Source organism: Pipistrellus hanaki, assembly GCF_964339955.1.
Source record: "Pipistrellus hanaki genome assembly, chromosome: 5".
Lineage (NCBI taxonomy): Eukaryota > Metazoa > Chordata > Mammalia > Chiroptera > Vespertilionidae > Pipistrellus > Pipistrellus hanaki.
This window is the reverse complement of record NC_140507.1, coordinates 74061371-74081287: the sequence shown is the minus strand read 5'-3', so window position 1 is coordinate 74081287 and position 19917 is coordinate 74061371. Positions and strand designations below refer to the sequence as shown.

Genomic DNA, 19917 nt, shown 5'->3' with positions numbered 1-19917 from the left:
CCCTGGCAGGGCCCGGTTACCCCTACACCGCCTGGGAAATAAACGAGTGCCCGCGGGTTCCGGAAACTCGGCCTTCCGGGAGCCGCGCCGCGAGCCGGGGTCCCCCGCGCGCCACCCGCTCTTCAACCTTGCGAGCCCGCGCGCCTCCCGCCAAGCCCCGCCCCTCATCGCGGCGATAGGTCGAGCCTCGTCCTCTTCCTCGCTGGGAACGCCCCTTTCAGACAGGCACAGCGTTCAACCAATGGGACGCCGCAAAACCGCTCGCCCTGCCCTCCCGCGCCCGTTGGGGGCGGGCGTGGGCGGGCCGTTGAAGGGGCGGGGCGTGGAGCCTGGTAACCGTTGCCGGTAACAACGCCCCGCCCAGTCTCGGCGGGCGGGCGGCGCGAGGCGGTCGGCGGGAGCTCGAGGAGGAGCCGCCGCCGCCACCGCCGCCGCCATAGAGACTGTAGCCGTGGAGACTGTTACTTACCAACGGGGACCAACACGCAGCAGCCGCCGCCGCCGCGGGAGCCGCTGCCCGAACTCCCGGCCCGAACTCCAGGTGACCGATGCGACCGCCCGGGCTGGCCGGGACGGGGAGTGCCGGGGGGCGGCGGGGGTCCTGGACTGGGGATGGGGGCGAGCATCGCACCCCCCCGCCGTCCATCTAAACGTCCCGACAGCGCGCCCGCGGGACCCGCCTTCGCACTCCAGCCCCGCAGCGGTGGCTGAGTTTAGGGGCTCCCTGAGACCCTCTCCCTCCTTTTAACCAAACTCGGGAGGAGGTCGGGACCCGTCGCCTCACTTTTATAAAACTTCCGGGGTAGTGTGCCCGGGGACTCCTTTCCATCTTACCTTCAAAATCTCAGGATGGGGGGGCGCCCCATAACCTCTCTCAAACTTCCATGAAGCTGCCTGAATTAGAAGCGCCCGTGGGGCCCCTTTTCTTCTTCCCTTGACTCCCTCAACTTCTAAAGTTGGGGTTCCCGGAACCCTTCCCTCTCTCAACCTCAAACTTCCAATCAGAACGGCCTCGAAGACTCTCTTCACCTTTACCCCAAATTCCTGGATTTGGAGTGCTTCTGGGACCCTCTTCTCGTGCTGACTCCCCAAGCACCCTGAGTTTGAGGGCGCCCCTGGAACCGCTTTCCCCCTTTTTAACCAAAAGTCGGTGCGCTGGTCTCGAGGAGAACCCCTCCTCCTTCTCACTCCTTCACAACAAACTCCGGAGAATCTGGCTTCCTGGGAACCCGTTTTTCACTCCCCCTTCCCCACCGCCGCCCCCCAAAATCCTGGAGCTTTTTAGCTCCTTTGACAGCCCCTTCCCGCTGAACTCCACTTAACCTCCGCGCCTCGCACCCCCCCTATTTGGACTGATCGCGAAGCGAGAAAAGTTTCACCAAAAGGTATTATTATTATTATTATCTTATGATTTTGTTCGAGTCCAACTTGTGGCCCAAACTCATTCATCGGTGGCATTTTCTCCTGCGGTTCTCCTGTGTGTGTGTGTGTGTGTGTGTGTGTGTGTGTGTGTCTGTGTACACCCAAGCCCCACCCCTAAAATGCACCCCCACCCCAGCTCTTTATTCCTTTCCCTTTCGCACTCGCGGAGCCGCGGCGCTCCCTCCGGCTCCGGCTCCGTCCCTGTGGGTGTTTTCTCTCCGCTGCGCTAGGAGAGTTGGGTTTCCTAGTGGCTATTTCAAGGGTCCCCGGGGCCGAGCTGACCCTGCCATTAGGGCGGCGACGGGGGTGGTTCATCGTTTTAATTTTAACCTCCTGGTTGCCCCACAGGAATGAGGGACAAGGGCAGGATGCAGCGCAGGAGTCCAGGGCTGCGCTTCCCCCGTAGACCTCATGCCTGCGTCTCCGTGTGATGCCTTCCTCTAATTATTTCCTTGTTTTGTGCAATAAACAGTCAGTGCAGACTCCCATGAGTCGTCGTTCCTCCCCGTCCCCCCGCCCAATCAGCTTTATCTTTGCAATTCCAAAATATCAGTTCTGACTTCCCCAACAAAATGATAATAATAATAACACAAAACATTAACAACAGGTTTTTTTTAATGACTGCACATATTTTCAATATGTTTTCATCTTTTTGCTTCATGCTCTGAAATATTCTTCATTTGCTCATATAAAGACCTTTACCCTCTGTCCTGGGAAGCAGAGGGGGTGTTACCCACTCAAGTTGAAATATTTGAACTGACTCTAAAATAACCTTGGAAATGGCTACTCAACCTGCTCTGACCAAAGAAATAAGTTTGTGGTAAGCCCTCCCCAGAAAAAGGGAGTTAATTTTCATAATGACCAGCGCTTTTTCTCCCACAGGCTTGATGAAGTGTGGGAGGGGACCTGGTAGTTTTTGTTAAGACTTCCTGTAATATAATATATGATGGAAACGATCATCGGTTCTGTGATCCTGTGATATTCCAACTGATTTGGGTCAGGAGTGAGTTCAGAAATGGTTTGCCCCTAAGTAAAAGCAATACTGAATTACTTAGCCCTTTAGGTACATTTATCTCTTCTTCCAAATAAAACATCAAACGCTCAAAAGGGGAATCAGGAGGACAGGACAGAGTTATTAATTATCCCCAATTAGCAGAACAAGTCCTTTGACATTCAGATGATATTTGCTTTCTGGGTGAAGGGCACAAATTACCTTAATATTCATCTATTAACTACATTTATCACAGAAGCACTGCCGGCATGGAGCCATGCACCAGAAATGGAGATGCTTTGAAATTGTTTATCTGGCTCTTTATTCTTTAGATTAAAATTGTCGTTTCATATTGGAGTTATAATATTAATATCGATCAATATTTAATTAATTTAACTTTAATATTATAATTGAGTCAAAAGTTCGGATGTTATTGTGGGTTTTTTATAGTCATGTGTGGTTGTTTTGCTCATAAAATTCCAGAGACTAAAGGAGTCATATCATAATATATTTGATTTTTTTTAATTAACTGCAGGTTGACCAATAACTTAAATAATAGGCTCCCCTCATATACACCTATTTGTTTGTAAAATGTGATATTATTTAACAAATAAGTTCTCAGAAAAATTATCTTGCTTGGGGGAACCCTCATGAACTCTGGGACAGGGAAGTATAAGTTCTAACCTAGTGTCTGAAAGCCCCACCCAGGACACATCCAAACATACACTCATATATCTGCATGGGACTTTATGCAGATTCCCGCTAAATAGGATAGATAAGGACCATCAATAACCTCTTGTCAGTTCAGGTCAGATTTGTTGCCAAGTGAGTCTGTGCCAAATTTGCCAGAAATTTCCTGTTTTCAGAGCTTTTTGGATTTGGGCATTATTATAAGGCAGTGGTCAGCAAACTGTGGCTCGAGAGCTACATGCGGCTCTTTGGCCCCTTGAGTTTTTAGCAAAGGCCAGTTTAGGAGTACCCTAACTAAGTTCATAACAATGTACCTATCTATATAGTGTAAGTTTAAAAAATTTGGCTCTCAAGAGAAATTTTAATCGTTGAACTGTTGATATTTGGCTTTGTTGACTAATGAGTTTGCCAACCACTGTTACAAGGGAATGTAGACTTACATATAAAAAGGGTCTTTTGCCCTGGCCAGTGTGGCTCAGTCGGTTGGAGCATCATCCCATGCACCACAAGGTGTTGGGTTTGATTCCTGGTTTCGGGTTCAGCCTCTGGTCTGGGCACTTAGAAGGAGGTATTTCATTGAAGGCAATGCTCTTTCCCAACCCTTCTCTTTCTCTTTTCCTTCCTCTGAGATGATTTTTTAAAAGGGCATTTTTATTCCCTTTCTACAATGTAAATGACAGTTAGCTCCACCACAGGCCATGTTTTCTTAGACACATGCTTGACACTGTGTGTACTTATTTTGTCCAATGAATGAATGGAATATGCACTGGGAATTAGAAAACTGATAACTGCCTACATACTTTTTGTAAACCCCAAAGTCAGCAAACTGATTCTTAGAGGAAAAAATAAGAGTGGGAGAACTTGAGTAGCGGAAGACACAGAACCAAGTAGTAAAATATGGGATAAGGAGTGGGTGAGTCTGGGGGAACTCGTCCTTGGGAAGCTCAGACTAAGATGACGAATGAGGAGATAGGTTTCCGAGAGCTTCCCAGCAGAAAAGCCTGGCCAGCTGCCTGTAGACACATCCAGATGATTCTGACGGCAATTTAAACACGAGGTGGCCAAACAGAGCTCAAGATAGTGCCCCCAATTCTGCTCATCCCAGGCTCTGGCCTCCCTTCATAAGTATCTACTGGCTTCTCTCAGCTGCTAAGGCCAAAACTTTGGCATTGTTCTCCATTATTCTTTCTCTCAAGTCAGCTGCAAAATTGCCTGCTCCACCTTTAGTGGGGACCTAGAATCTAACATGACTGGCCACTTCTACTGCCTACCCCCTTTTCCAAGCCACCATCACCTGTTGCCCAGATGATTTTAGCCTGTAAACCTGGAAGGGGACGGGGTCATGTTGTTGTGTATTCCTCAGTTCCCATTTCACTTAGAGCAAAAGCCAAAGTTCTCCCTCCATCCCAGACCCACCCCAAAATCTCTTTTTTAAAATCCTCATCCAAAGATATGTTTATTGCGGAAAATGGTTTGGCTCAGTGGATAGAGCGTTGGCCTGCGGACTGAAAGGTCCCAGGCTTGATTCCGGTCAAGGGCATGTACCTTGGTTGCGGGCACATCCCTGGTGGGAGGTGTGCAGGAGGCAGCTGATTGATGTTTCTCTCCCATCAATGTTTCTAACTCTCTATTCCTCTCTCTCCCTCTCTGTAAAAACTTAATAAAATATATTTAAACAAAAAACAAACAAAAAAAGATATGTTTATTGATTTTTTTGGGGGGGCGGGGGGGTGGTTGGGGATAGGAAAAGAGAAAAAAACATCGATGTAAGAGAGAAACATTGATCAGTTGCCTCTTGTAGGCACTCCTACTGGGGATTGAACCCACAAGTTAGGTATGTGCCCTGACTAGGAATCAAACCCACAGCCTTTTGGTGTATGGGACGATGCTCCAACCAACTGCGCCACACCTTCAGGGCATCTCAATATCTCTTTGTTTGGCCTCATCTCAACCATGATCCCCTGTGCTCACTCCACTACTTACTGGCCTCCAAGAAGTTCCTCAAACCCTCTCTCCAGAAAGTTATTGGCCCAGATAATGGGGGTTTGGGAGAAATTGCCCCCTCATTGTCTTTAGTCCTTTTCAAACTTGTCACCTTCCCACTTGAATGTGATGCCATTCTCTTAGCTCCCTTCCCTGCTTTCTTGGCCTTAGCATTATCACTGTCTAACACACTGTGTATTTTGCATATTGATTTTATTATTATTATCTCCTCTTGGAATGTCATCTCCGTTAGGGAAAGAAGCTCTGTGTTTTATGAACTTCTGTGCTCCTGGGGCTGAGAATAATTCTGGCACTAGTCAGCTCTTGATAAATATTTGTTAAATGAATAAATGGTTTCCTGCTCAGCTATGGGAAAGCATATGTAGAAATTAAGAGTTGTTCCTTATCTGATCCATACACCCATTTATGAGACTCAGTGCGGCTCAGATTAGATGAACAGAGCAGAGGGAAGAGAAAAGGAAAAACTGCAAGTTGTATGTAGAACATGTTGCAGAGGTGGGCTTTGGGGCCCGCAGAGGTGCTTAAAGTGTGGCACCTTCGTTTATTAGCTCTCTGACTGCAGGTAAGATTTGGCATCTGTGAAATAGGTAATAGTAGCTTTATGATTGCTTTGTTAGAAATAATATCTATAAACTCCTTAGTACAGGTCCTGGCACATAATAGCTACTCAATGAAGAGTAATAATAATAATAATAATAATAATTATTATTATTATTAAGGGGATAAATTGAAGTGGCCTGAGATTATTATATTTTTTAAAATATATTTTATTGATTTTTTACAGAGAGGAAGAGAGAGGGATAGAGATTTAGAAACATCGATGAGAGAGAATCATCGATCAGCTGCCTCTTGCACACCCCCTACTGGGGATGTGCCCGCAACCAAGGTACATGCCCTTGACCAGAATTGAACCTGGGACCTATCCACTGAGCCAAACCGGTTTCGGCTGAGATTACTTTTTTATTTTGGTTTCCTGCCCGGTACCATGCTGAGTAGACAGTGAGTGAGTATGTCTTGCCTGATTGAGTGGGCAAGCCTCACGCTGCCTGTTTTTGGGTGGGAAATGCCCTTCCATTAGCGTGGAAATCCATTGGGATAAATATGGGATAAAAACGTAAGTTCTCTGCAATCATGAAACACCAACAAGCCACTCACAGTCCCACATCTTGGTTGTGGTTTAGATCCTTCTGAAATTACACCCCAAACATCATACTCTTGGAGTAGGTTTTGTGGAGTGACCAGCCCTGTAGGCAGAACATAGAGATGAGGACATTTAAACACTGGTTTCTCTTCTCTGTTATCACTGGCTCTTGAATGCCACTGCTAGAAGTCTGGAATCAGCCACTTGGAGGTAAGACCTGGTCTTCATGCCAGGACTTGAGTTAAGCCCTCAGGGGCAGGTGGCCTTGGCTTTGCTCCTTACTGCAGTTCACTTATTTTTTCCTGAAATGCATTCCTGTTTTATGATACATAGGCTTTGTATGGTTTATGCTCTGGCAACTCCTTAATTTTTATTTTTGTGACTGCAATGACTTTCTGAAAAATATAGTTGACTTCCCAAACTTGTAGGTGATACATACAGCAAGTGGATTTCAGATACAGTGAATCAAATTACAGCTGCCATAGTCAATGTTTCAAAAAACTTATAAAACCATTAAAAATATGTAAAACATATATAATGACCCAACAAAGCAATTGTAAGGTCCTGTTACAGTAAGCCTATTTCTACTAAGATATTTGCAGTTATTTTGAGTGTATGTGTGTGCTAAGAACCGGACTATTGGTGTCCAGGGAAACTTTTTAGGAGGTGACAGTTGAGCTGAGACTGAAATGGTGACTGCGAGTAGCCCTGTGGACTTCAGAGGGAAGAGCCTTCCAGGTGGAGGGGGGAGGGGCAGCAGGTATAAAGGTCCTGGGGCAAGAGGAATGAGCTGGGACTGGTCAAGGCTGAGAAAGGCAGCTGTGTGTCTGATGCCTGGGAGCAAAAAGAGGGGGGCGGGGGATAGGCAGAAGCTATGGGGAAGAGTCTGGATGCTGTTCTAAGTATGAATTAGATTGTTGGTGGATTTCTCCTCTGCCTGTAATTGTCAGATCTGTGGTGTCCAGTCCTTTGCTGGAAGATCTTCTTTCTGAGTCTCTGATATTTGTCATTCATTCATTCATTGTTCTCTCAGTTGAGTACTATCCTATGAGGTTATGAAGACCAAATACTTACCGGGAAAGGAAACAGGCTTCAAAAAGGGACTGTGCTGCATATGTGCCTGACTAGGTATTGCTGTCTCTGTATGGCACAGTGAGTGAATGTACAGAGGAGTGTCCAAGAGAGGTGTCCAGGAGATGGATTTAAGCTGATTCTGGGTACTGATGTCCTGCAGACCGTCTGTAAGTAGAGTAGTGGTGTGGCTGTGTTTTCAACAAGTTGAATGCAGAATACAAGAATGATTAGGAGGAGAGCAAGTATCAGCCAACTGCAGCATGTTTTTGTATGTAAAGTATTATTGGCACACAGCCACACCCATTCGTTTACCTACCATCTCTGACAGTTTTGGCATGGCAATGGCAGGGTTGAATATTTGTGACAGAGGTAGAATGTGGATCGCAAAGCCTAAAATATTTACTGTTTGGGCCTTTACAGGAAACATTTGCGATCCCCAGCTAGACAAAAGGGATTTGTCTCTCTGGTGCTGGGCTGAGAGGTATATGTGGAAGCAACTTTATGAGCAGGCTTGATTTTTGTAGATGCACCAGGAATGTTGGAGTCTGGATGTTGGCAGTGGAAGAGATTAATGTTGCCATAGTTCAGATGAAGGGCGACAGGACCTGCCTGACAGCCCCAGCTTGGGGGTACTGGGGAAGACAGAATTGTGGGGTTCTCTGAGACTTGGTGACTTGCTGTGGGACAAGAGACAGGAGGACCCCAGAGTAATTCCCAGATGTCTGACTTTGGGGATCAGGTGGAACATGTTGCTTCAATGAGTGAGGGACCACAGGAGAAGCTGTGTTTGGATGGGGGTGGGGAGAGTTCAGTCATGGGCTTGCCCAGCTTGAGATGTCTGTGGGACACTTAACTGGGGCCCTTTTCTAGTATGTACAACTGGATTTCAGGGTCTGTAACTGAGGGGGACAGGCTGGAGTCAGGATCTAGGAGCTGTCAGCGTACAATTGGTCATTTCAGTCATAAAAACAGATGAGATCACCCAGGGAGAGGTTGGAGAGGGAGCATAGAGGGCCAGAGCACAGCCTTCAAGGAGCAGGAAACCAATTAAGAATCAGAGGAAAGTGAGTTTTTTTTAAAACTGGCAAAATATAAAAATTTGAAACATTAAAATTTACTATTTTAACAGTTTAAGTGTGCAATTCAGTGGCATTAAGTGCATTCACATATTTGGGCAGCCATCACCACCATCCATTTCCAGAGCTTTATCTTCTTCCCAAACTGAAACTGAAACTTTGTCTCCATTTTAACACTAATTCCCTATTCCCCTCCCACAATCCCTGACTTCCATCATCTACTTTGTTTCTATGGATTTGACTTCTCCAGGGACCTCATGTGAGTGGAATCCTACAATATTTGTTCTTTTGTATCTGGCTAATTCACTAAGCATAATGCTCTCAAGTTTCATCCTTGTAGCATGTGTTACTATTTCCTTCTTTTTCAAGGTTGAATAATATTCCATTGTCTAGGTGGAGTGGACCACATTGTTTTTCCATTCATCCATCTGTCCATGGACACTTGGGTTGTTCTCACCCTTTGGCCATTGTGTATAATGCTGGACAGAAGAGGTATTGAAGAGATTCTTGGATGGAAGGAGTAATTGGAAATGGACTCTGCAGGCAAAGGGAGAGTAACTCAAGGACTGAGTACCAGGGAGCGTGAGGACTGATGGAGACCAGAAGGATTAGATGGAACCAGTCCCCACAGAAAGGCAGAAGGTGGACTCATGAGCGCCTAGTTCCTTGGAAATGTGTTGAAATCATCCTAACGATATAGAAGTCCGTTCCTAAAGTCATAATAGCACTTAATTATGCTTACATTTTAAAAATAGGAACTGTTTATCTTTTAGAAACAGTGCCATGTTTCTAGGATATGTTTCTGTCCAAAAGGTGATCCGTGGGGTAAGGCCTTGGAAGCAGTTTCCAAAAAAAATTACCAGCCCACAAATATGTTCCAGCTCCACCCTGGCCAGGGAGAACCCAAAGAAAACACAGTGCTTTCCCACCTCTGCTGTTCTTCTCAGCATATGTACAGGCAGATGTAGCCTGCTTTGAGAAAAAATAAATTTGGAATTCCAGCCCCACAGAAAATGGCTTAAAGGATATGCTTTCGCTTTTTCAAAGAAGTCTTCATTTTCTAGAAGAGCTCACTTATGAGGGACTTCTATATGTGACGAGCTCTCTTGGTCCTCTGTTCATTCAGCAGATATTTGTGAGCCCCAAATCTCAAACACCTTATAATTAGTTCAATACTGTAAGTTTTAGTATAACAACATCTGTAAAGTTAAGAGGAGAGAAGATGCTAGAGAATTTTATAATTGTTAGCAACCATTGGCCACTGACATTCAGATCTGAAGTTAAAGCATAAACTGTGGATATATTATTTTAGGAGCTCACTATTTGTGTAAATCATGGTATGGTTATACAGCCAACTCTTAAAATGACAACTGAGAGTAAATAGAAAGTATTTCTGGAAGCCCTTTGTGACTCAGTTAATTGCTGGCCTTAGGTCACAACTGAGCATGTATTTGTCAGCTGGGCTCTAATCGCTGGGAGACCAGTGCAAGGGAAAGGTTTAGCAGTCAGTGGCTATTTTAGATGGTGGAGGTAGAAGTGGCAATAGGGCAACAAGGTGGTGCCCCCACCAGACTTGTGGTTGTAAGCTTCTCTTCTCCCTTGGTGGGGTCTACATACCCTAACTTTTGTCTCTGCTACAAGGGGCCCATCCCTCCCCTCTGTCCTAGGAGCACTATTTCCTCAGCCTTTAGCTCACCACCAGTACGCATGCTTCACACATCACTTCGTAACCTTCAGACTTGGGTTACCTCTTTATCTCCTCCTGCCTCGGTTCTCCTTGGCTACGCTAGGAGGGAAGGATGGGAAATTTCTCTCTACTTTTGTTAACCAAACTGATGGACTGGCCCGTCCCCTTTGTTATAACCATATCCTTCTTAGCTTGGTTCAAGGCTTGTCTCCATTCAGCCCCATTTCCATTTCCATTGCCTTGTCTTTCACTATTTCTCCAAATGTGCTTCTCATCCCTTAAACAGGTCTTATACTTTTGTCTCCCCTCTGTCTGGAATGTTATTACTACTGATGAAAATCTTACTCTTCTCTGAAGACCCTTGTCCAATGCTCTCTCACATTGGAGACTTGAGATTTTAATTGCTGAGCTGAATGGGAAAATGTCAGATTAGGGCGGAGCTTTTCCTCCTCAACACTGTTGACAACTCTTTGGGGCTGGACCATTCCTGGTGGAGCACTGTAGCTGTTGAGCAGCATCCTAGGCCTCTTGAGCACTGTAGCTGTTGAGCAGCATCCTAGGCCTCCACCTGCCAGAGCACCCACCCACTCCCAAGTTGTAACATAACCATGTCTCCAAACATGGCCAAATGACCCCTAGATGACAGAATCATCTCCTAGTTAGGGACCACAGAACTGATCTGCCAGAAGTGGCAGTGACTCCTCAGGTGGCATGCCCTTAGATTTAGCATCCAAGGCTACTTGGACATGTTGTGATTTATGTGTCTTATATTCTGTTCTCAGTTGTACACTCCTGGGGGACAGGGACAGCTGGGACTTCCCTTAGGACTTCATATTTAATACACGAGTGAATAAAACGCTTGAGCCAAAGTGCTCTTCTGAGGGCAAGAACTACATAAAGTAATGGCAGCCTTTTGTGATTTTTAGTATGTTCACAAAGTTACACGAGCATCACCACTATCCAGTTCCAGAATATTTTCATCACCCCAAAAGAAGCCCCCTCCCCCTTAGCATTCACCCTCATCTCCCTCCCCAGTCCCTGACAACCACTAACCCACTGCCTTGTCTCTGGGGATGTGCCTGTTATATGGAATCACACACTCTGGCTTCTCTCACAGAGATGATGATGTTGTTGTTTTAATAAATCTTTATTGTTCAGATCATTACAGTTGTTCGTCTTTTCCCCCCCATAGCTCTCCTCCACCAGTTCCCCCCCCCCAACCTTCGCCCTTATCCCCCCCAAACACTGTCCTCATCCATACGTGTATGATTTTTGTCCAGTCTCTTCCCGCACCCCCTTCACCCCTTTCCCCCAGAGAATTGTCAGTCCACTACCTTTCTTTGCCCCTGATTATATTCACCAGTTTATTCTGTTCACCAGATTTTTTAGTCACTTGATTTTTAGATTCACTTGTTGATAGATATGTATTTGTTGTTCATAATTGTTATCTTTACTACTTGGACATATAGTAAAGATAAAATTTTTCTTCTTCCTCTTCTTAAAGAATACCTTTCAGCATTTCATATAATACTGGTTTGACGGTGATGAATTCCTTTAGCTTTTTCTTATCTATGAAGCTCTTTATCTGACCTTCAATTCTGAATGTTAATTTTGCTGGGTAGAGTAATATTGGTTGTATGTTCTTGCTATTCATCACTTTGAATATTTCTTGCCACTTCTTTCTGGTCTACATAGTTTCTGTTGAGAAATCAGCTGACAGTCATATGGGTACTCTCTTGTAGGTAACTAACTGTTTTTCTCCTGCTGCTTTTAATATTCTCTCTTTGTCTTTTGCTCTTGGCATTTTAATTATGATACGTTTTGGTGTGGTTTTCTTTGGATTCCTTTTGTTTGGGGTTCTTTGCGCTTACTGGACTTGTAAGTCTATTTCTTTCACCAGATGGGGGAAGTTTTCTGTCATTATTTTTTCAAATAGGTTTTCAATATCTTGCTCTCTCTCTTCTTCTGGCACCCCCATAATTTGGATGTTGGTACACTTGAAGTTGTCCCAGAGGCTCCTTATACTATCTTCATATTTTTGGATTCTTTTTGCTTTTCCAGTTGGGTGTTTTTGCTTCTTCATATTTCAAATCTTTGACTTGATTCTTGCAATCCTCTAGTCTGCTGTTGGATCTCTGTATATTATTCTTTATTTCAGTCAGTGTATGCTTAATTTCTAGTTGGTCCTTTTTCATATTCTCAAGGGTCTCATGAAATTTCCCGCAGTTTCTAGAAAATTATTGAAAAACCTTATAACCGTGGTTTTTAATTCTATATCCAGTAGTTTGCTTTCCTCCATTTCTTTAATTTGTGACCTGTTTCTTTGTCTCTGCATTTTGGCTGCTTCCCTGAGTTGATAGAGTGGCTTTTTGTGCTAGATGTCCTACAGGGCCCAGTGGCTCAGCCTCCCCAGTTACCTGAGGTGAATACTCTTGGTGCACCCCTTTGTGGACTGTGTGCACAGTCTTGTTGTAGTTAAGCCTTGGTTGTTGTTGGTATCACTGGGAGGAATTGACCTGCAGGCCAATTGTCTGTGAGAATCAGCTGTGTCTATGATGGGAGAACTTCTGTGCTGGAGACACCCTTATTGGGCAAGACTTGCTTCAGTGGGGCTTTGGTGCTCATTGAGTCTGCCCCCTGAGTGTGTCCCTTATGGATTTGAGGAGTTATAATCTGGATGGTCCCACTCTGACCATTGGATACCCACTCTGGGTATAGGATCTCTAAGGGGGTGCAAATTTAGCCTCTGCATGAGGCCACCCAGCAGGAGTTACAGAGAGATCTGCAGATTCCTCTTCTTTGTTTGGGTTTTGGAAGTGCCCAGATGAGGCCCAGCTGTGAAGCAGTGCAGGTTTTTGTGGAGCCTTGGGCCATCTTTTGGATGTTCTGGGTCTCTCTGACTCAGCTGCAGTTTTGTTGGGTAAGTCTAGATTTGAAAGGACCAGGCCATTTATATGCAAAAGCCTCTGTGCATAGCTTGAGTGGGGCGGGGTCTCAGGGAATCCACAGGGCGGAGCAAACAGCAAATGGCTGATCCTCAGCCCTGCGCTAAGAGGCCCCCAAGTCTCAGTGTTCTGCGGTAATCACTGTAAGCATCTCTGAGAGAAAGCCGCCCTAGACCAGTCCCTACTTTCTAGTCAATTCTGCTCTGCCCATTTCACAGCCTTCGTGAGCCAGACTCAGCCCCAGTCTCTCACCAGAGCTGTGCCCATGCCTGTGTATACCTCTGGGGGAGGCCCTGCCTGGGAGCTGATTTGTGCCCATACAGGTTCACGCTTGTTGCCCTGACTCTGAGCCAATTCTCACATAGCAACACCATTTCCCTCTCCTTTGAATTCCCCATGGATATATGGCTTTCAACTCTTTGCTACCTTGATACTCCACCAAAGCATTCCTTCTGCTGCCTTCCCAGCAGAAATCTGACCTAGCAGTCCGGCATACAACCTCTGGGCCACTCTCCATCCATAATCTGCCAAATCGGGTCATTGTCCTCCATATGCCAGCAAAGGGACCCGAGCTCCTGTTGTAGTGTCTGCTGCTGCTGTCTCTAGGTCCTGCTGTTGAACTTCCTCATGTAGGTAGGTGACTTCTCATTATAGTGAAGACCGTTTTCTCTCTGCAAACAATTTAAAACCAGAATTCTGATGCCCTAATTGTAGATGAAGTCATCCATCCCTAATGCGAGCTTTTCTTCCACTTTAAATTCAATGGAAAACAATTTGAATAAGGATATTTTTCTTTTTAACATCCTTTGAGACTTCTGAGACACTAACCTAATCTGGTTTTCTTTTTTAGTTTTCATGAATATAGAATCTTCTAGAAAACTTCCTGCTCCTTTATTCTCTAATGATGATATTTTCTTAGGGCTTTTGGCCAGAAAGTCTCTAATTCTTTGACTCCTGAACTGAAACATATTCTGGTTTCAAATTTCTAAGGGTGAAATGCCTAACCTAGCTGTTCATTCCTCATTCATTGCTCCCCCTGTTGGTTCTCTTTACAGGACATGTCTAACCAAATGTTTTGGCATTTTTTTTACATATCACCACCACTACCATTGTCACTCGAGGTTTTCAAATAGAAAGTCTCACTTGTCGCCGAAACCGGTTTGGCTCAGTGGTAGAGCGTCGGTCTGCGGACTGAAAGGTCCCGGGTTCGATTCCGGTCAAGGGCATGTACCTTGGTTGCCGGCACATCCCCGGCAAGGGGTGTGCAAGAGGCAGCTGGTCGATGTTTCTCTCTCATCGATGTTTCTAGCTCTCTATCTCTCTCCCTTCCTCTCCGTAAAAAAATCAATAAAATATATTTAAAAAAAGAAAGTCTCACTAGTATAGTGTGTTGGGGGTATTTTGTTTATAAACAGTTTATTTCTAAAAACTTTAAAAATTTTGACCAAGTCCTCAGGCTTAACTTTCTCATTATTTCAACCAACATCATATTTCAGTTCTTCTTAGGTAAAGCATATAGGGACCATTTTAGGTTATATATCATCTGTTTTTCTTCTTGTCTGGCATTTGTCAATGCTTGCTGAGTTGTTTTTTTTAATTAAAATAAAATTCATACTACATAAAATTCACAATTTTTTTAATGCTATGCACACTTCTTTTTTTAATGTTCTTATTGATTTTTAGGGAGAAAAGAAGGGAAAAGGATAGAGAGATAGAAACATTAATGATGAGAATCATCAGTCAGCTGCCTTCTATATGCCCCTTGCTGGGGAATGAACCCACCATCTGGGCATGTGCCCTGGTCCGTAATGGAACCAGTGATATCTTGGTTCAGGGATTGACGCTCAACCACTGAGCCTCACCGGCTAGGCAAAAATTCACAATTTTGAAATATAATTCAGTGGCTTTTATGATATTCAAAATATAATGCAACCATCATAATCTTATTCTAGATCACCCCTACACAAACCCTGTGCCCAGTAGTAGTACTCCCAATCCCCATCTCTAACAACCATTAATCTTCTTTTTTGGATTTGCCTGTTCTGGTCATTTCCTATAAATACTATCATTAATATGTGGCTTCTTTTGTGACTGGCTTCTTTCATGGAGCCTAATGTGTTGAAGTTCATGTTGTAATGAGTGTCGGTGCTTCCTTCCCTTTTTTGACTAAAAAATATTTCAATGTGTGGATGGACCACACTTGTTTACCCATTTATTTGTGATGGATATTTGAGTTGTTTCTTTTTGTCTGTTGTGAATATTGCTGCTATGAACATTTGTGGAAAGTTCTTGTATGAGCATAGGTTTTCATTTTTCTTGGGTAGTAAACACCTAGAAGTGGAATTGCCAGGTCATATGGTAACTCCGTGTTTACCTTCTTGAGGAACTGCCAAATGTTTTCCATAGGAGCTGCCCATTTTTCTCTCCCACCAGCTGTGTACGAGGGTTCCCGTTTCTCCACATCCTCACCAACACTTATTATTTTTCCTTGTTTTTATTATAGCCAATCTACTAGGTGTGAAGTAATACCTTGTGGTTTTTTATTTCATTTTCCAAATGATGAACAATGTTGAGCATCTCTTCATCTGCTTATTAGTGTTTGTACATCTTCTTTGAAGAAATGTCTATCCAAAGGTAACATTTTTTACAATATTTTTGCATCCAGAAGTTTTTCTTTCTCTGTGAAATGCCCAAAAACTCTGAATCATGAAGGTGCAAGACACATCAGAGCGCAGTGGTGGTGAGGAGAGAGTGTGAGAACTGACAGGACGTGAGGGCTATCTTCTCTCTCTTGTAACATGGATCCAACTCTGGCTTGTGGTCACCCACATTTACAGATACTTCCTGAAATCTTATATCTTCCTTCTTTAGGAGGGAGACCTGACAGGGGGATGTTGATCTTCACTCTCAAAGTGTCCTTGACCCTCTGGACACTGAGATTTCTAGAATATTCTTTGTATAGTTGTCCCTTAGAAGCCACAGGGGGTTTGGTCCTGGAACCTCAGGAATATAAAAATGCTTGGGTGCTCAAGTCCCTTATATAAAGCAGTATAGTGTTTGCACATAACCTATATTTGCATATAGGCTACATGCAGAAGGATGTGCCACATTTCATTTAATTTATGTAGATTCAGTGTAATGCTCAGTATGTGGCAAATTCAGGTTTTGCTTTTTGGAACTTTCTGGGATTTTTTTTTTCTTTTTAGAATATTTTATATCCAAAGTTGTTTGAATCTGGAGATGCAAAATTGATGGATACAGAGGGCCAGCTATAATTATATGGGCTCTTTGATACCTATCCATTTATTTATCCAGAATTATTTTAGGCTCTCTTTCAGAGATATGCATCTAAATGTTTGAGTCTAGTTCAGGGTCAGCAGTCCATGGGCTAAATCAAACCAACTGCCTGATTTTGTACAGCTAAGAGTTAAGACTGACTTTTTACATTTTTAAATGATTTTTATATAGAACACATGAAATTATTTGAAATCACATTTCGGAGTCTGTCAATAAAGTTTATTGGCACCAGTCAATGTTCATTTGTGTACATATTGTCTATGGTGGCTGGTACCCTATGACAGAGGAGTTGAGTAGTCTTGACAGAGATCATCTGACTCACAACACTTAAAATAATTGCTATTGGGGCCTAGCCAGTTTGGCTCAGTGGATAGAGCATTGGCCTGCGAACTGAAGGGTCCCATGTTCAATTTCTGTCAAGGGCACATGACTGGGTTGCAGACTTAGTCCCCAGTAGGGGGCATGCAGGAAGCAGCAGATCAGTAATTCTCATCATTGATGTTTCTCTTTCTCTCCCTCCCTCCCTCTCCCTTCCTCTCTGAAGTCAATAAACATATAAATAAATAAACACGAATGTTGATTTTATTTTATTTTTTAATAAGTCTTTACTGCTCAGATTATTACAGTTGTTTCCCCCCCCCCACATAGTTCCCCTCCACCCAGTTCCCACCCCACCCTATGTCCATACCCCCCCCCCCCACTGTCCTCATCCATAGGTGTATGATATTTGTCCAGTCTCTTCCCACACCCCCACACCGCTTTCCCTCCCCCCCAGGATTGTCAGTCCACTACCTTTCTATGCCCCTGATTCTATTATATTCACCAGATTATTCTGTTCACCAGATTTTTTATTCACTTGATATTTAGATTCACTTGTTGATAGATATGTATTTGTTGTTTATAATTTTTATCTTTACTTTTTTATTCTTCTAACTCTTCTTAAAGAATACCTTTCAGCATTTCATATAATACTGGCTTGACAGTAATGAACTCCTTTAGCTTTTTCTTATCTGTGAAGCTCTTTATCTGACCTTGAATTCTGAATGATAACTTTTCTGGGTAGAGTAATCTTGGTTGTAGGTTCTTGCTATTCATCACTTTGAATATTTCTTGCCACTCCCATCTGGCCTGAAGTTTCTGTTGAGAAATCAGCTGACAATTGTATGGGTGCTCCCTTGTAGGTAACTGTTTTTCTCTTGCTGCTTTTAATATTCTCTCTTTGTCTTTTGACTTGACATTTTAATTATGATATGTCTTGGTGTGGTCCTCTGGGATAAGAATATAAGAATGATTCATCTTACCCCTCTTGCCATGGGAGTAATCAATGTTGTCTACCAAAGATGGCAAATTAGGTTTGCATCCTTGGTTCCTTTAGGATAAACCCTAGAAAAGACCATGACTTCTCCTTTCTCTTTTTTATTCCCCACTGGCAGACAATTCTGTTTCAGGGTTCCTCAAATCTGTGGCATTTCCTGTGCTTGGTGGCCTGTGTGTTAGGTGTTGCCAAGGTGGTCAGTGAAGATACAGCTATGATCCCTTCCTGAACTGTTGAAATTCCTAAATATAGAATGTGGGAAAGAAGTCTAGCTGCCTTCAGACTGTGGCTTCCTACTAAAGACGGGCACGTCTCCTGTGACTGTCTCACCTGGTTACATCTCCATATGTGATTGGGGACCCACTGACACCAATTTGCCCCTCCTCTAGAAAGTAAATTAATTGTGTCACTTACTTCTAAAGACTACTGAGCTGCCTGCATTATACAATGAGTCTCATCTAAAACTGGTATTCTTGCCATGGCTGGTATTGCTCAGTTGGTTGACTTTGAAACCATTGAAAGATCGCCAGTTTGATTCCTGGTCAAGGCACATACCCAGATTGCAGATTTGGTTCCCAGTGGGGGTACACACTGGAGGCAACTGATAGATGTTTCTCAACATTGATTTTTTTTTCTCTCTCTCTCCCTCTCCCTTCCTCTCTCTATAATTTTTTTTTTTAAATAAAAACATTTAAAAACTGGAATTCTTGAACTCATGAACTTAAGTTAAAAGCAGACTCACCACCCTCCAAAAATGCCATTAAAAAACATATATCACCAGTAGTTCTTTTTATTTTATTTTTATTTTTATTGATATTTTACAGAGAGGAAGAGAGTGGGACAGAGAGTTAGAAACATCGATGAGAGAGAATCATCGATTAGCTGCCTCTTGCACATCCCCTACTGGGGATGTGCCCGCAACCAATGTACATGCCCTTGACCGGAATCAAACCCGGGACCTTTCAGTCCGCAGGCCGATGCTTTATCCACTGAGCCAAACTGGCTTCAGCTCACCAGTAGTTCTTAATCTTTCTTCAGGACTGCTTTCAAAATTTGATGAAAGTTGGGAATTTCCACCCCAGAAAAACAGGCATAGACATGTGTATATCATCCCACTTACATTTCATGTTCAAGTTCAGGTTCATGGGCTCCCTGAAGCATACCCTCATGAATCCATGGACCCAATTATAGGATCCTGCTTTAGTCATTTGATTAGGCAAACTACAGAGTTTAAACTACCTTCTGAGTATTCTCTAGAATGTATGTCAGCTTCTTTTACAAATTCACTTTTCAGGTGCTCTCTCTGGCAAGAGTAGATCTTTGTGTTTTATTACTTAACTTATTTACTTGTTTATAATATTTTACTTTAAGGGTACCAAGACCATTCAGTGGGGGAAAGGACAGTCTTTTCAACAAATGATGTTGGAAAACTGCATATCCACATACAGTAGTGTGAAGTTGGACCCTTGTCTTACACCATATAAAAAGACTAACTCAAAATGCATCAAAGACCTCAGTGTAAGAGCTAAAACTATAAAATTCATAGAAGAAAACCTGGGGGAGGGGAGGATCTTCATGACATTGGATTCAGCAGTGATTCCTTGGATATAACACCAAAGGCAGAGACAACAAAAGGAAAAAATAAATTTGACTTAATGAAAATTAAAAACTTTTATCCATCACAAGACACTATCAACAGAATAAAAGCAAGCCATGGAATGGGAAACAATGTTTGCAAATCATATGTCTAATTGAGGATTAATATCCAGACTATATAAAGATCACGTACAATTCAACATAAAAAAAAACAAATAACTTGATTAAGAAATATACAAATATTTGACTAGATACTTCTTCAAAGAAAATACAAATTGTCAATAAGTACATGAAAAGGAGCTCAATATCACTAATCATTAAAATGAAAAAAATCGCCGGGACCGGTTTGGCTCAGTGGATAGAGCGTCGGCCTGTAGACTGAAAGGTCCCGGGTTCGATTCCGGTCAAGGGCATGTACCTTGGTTGCGGGCACATCCCCAGTGGGGGGTGTGCAAGAGGCAGCTGATCGATGATTCTCTCTCATCGATGTTTCTAACTCTCTATCCCTCTCTCTTCCTCTCTGTGAAAAATCAATAAAATATATTAAAAAAATAAAATAAAATAAAATAAAATAAAATGAAAAAAAATCACAATGAAATGCCAGTTTTACATAATTAGATGACTATTATTTTAAAAAGCAGAAAAAATAATGTGATGGTGACAATGTGTAGAAGTAAGA

The 19917-nt window shown here is 43.3% G+C and overlaps 1 protein-coding gene across 6 annotated transcripts in view; it reads left to right on the top strand.

The window, feature by feature from the left end:
* The first annotated feature begins 373 nt into the window (after positions 1–373).
* RFX2 (regulatory factor X2) overlaps positions 374–19917 on the top strand; it is an 87081-nt gene continuing 67537 nt past the window's right edge. For 2 of the 6 annotated variants that reach the window (XM_084885515.1, XM_084885514.1), the window contains exon 1: positions 374–541. The gene's annotated coding sequence lies outside the window, so the exon portion shown is untranslated. The remainder of the gene's footprint in view (positions 542–19917) is intronic. The other 4 variants (XM_084885513.1, XM_084885512.1, XM_084885511.1 and 1 more) reach the window with 4 other exon arrangements.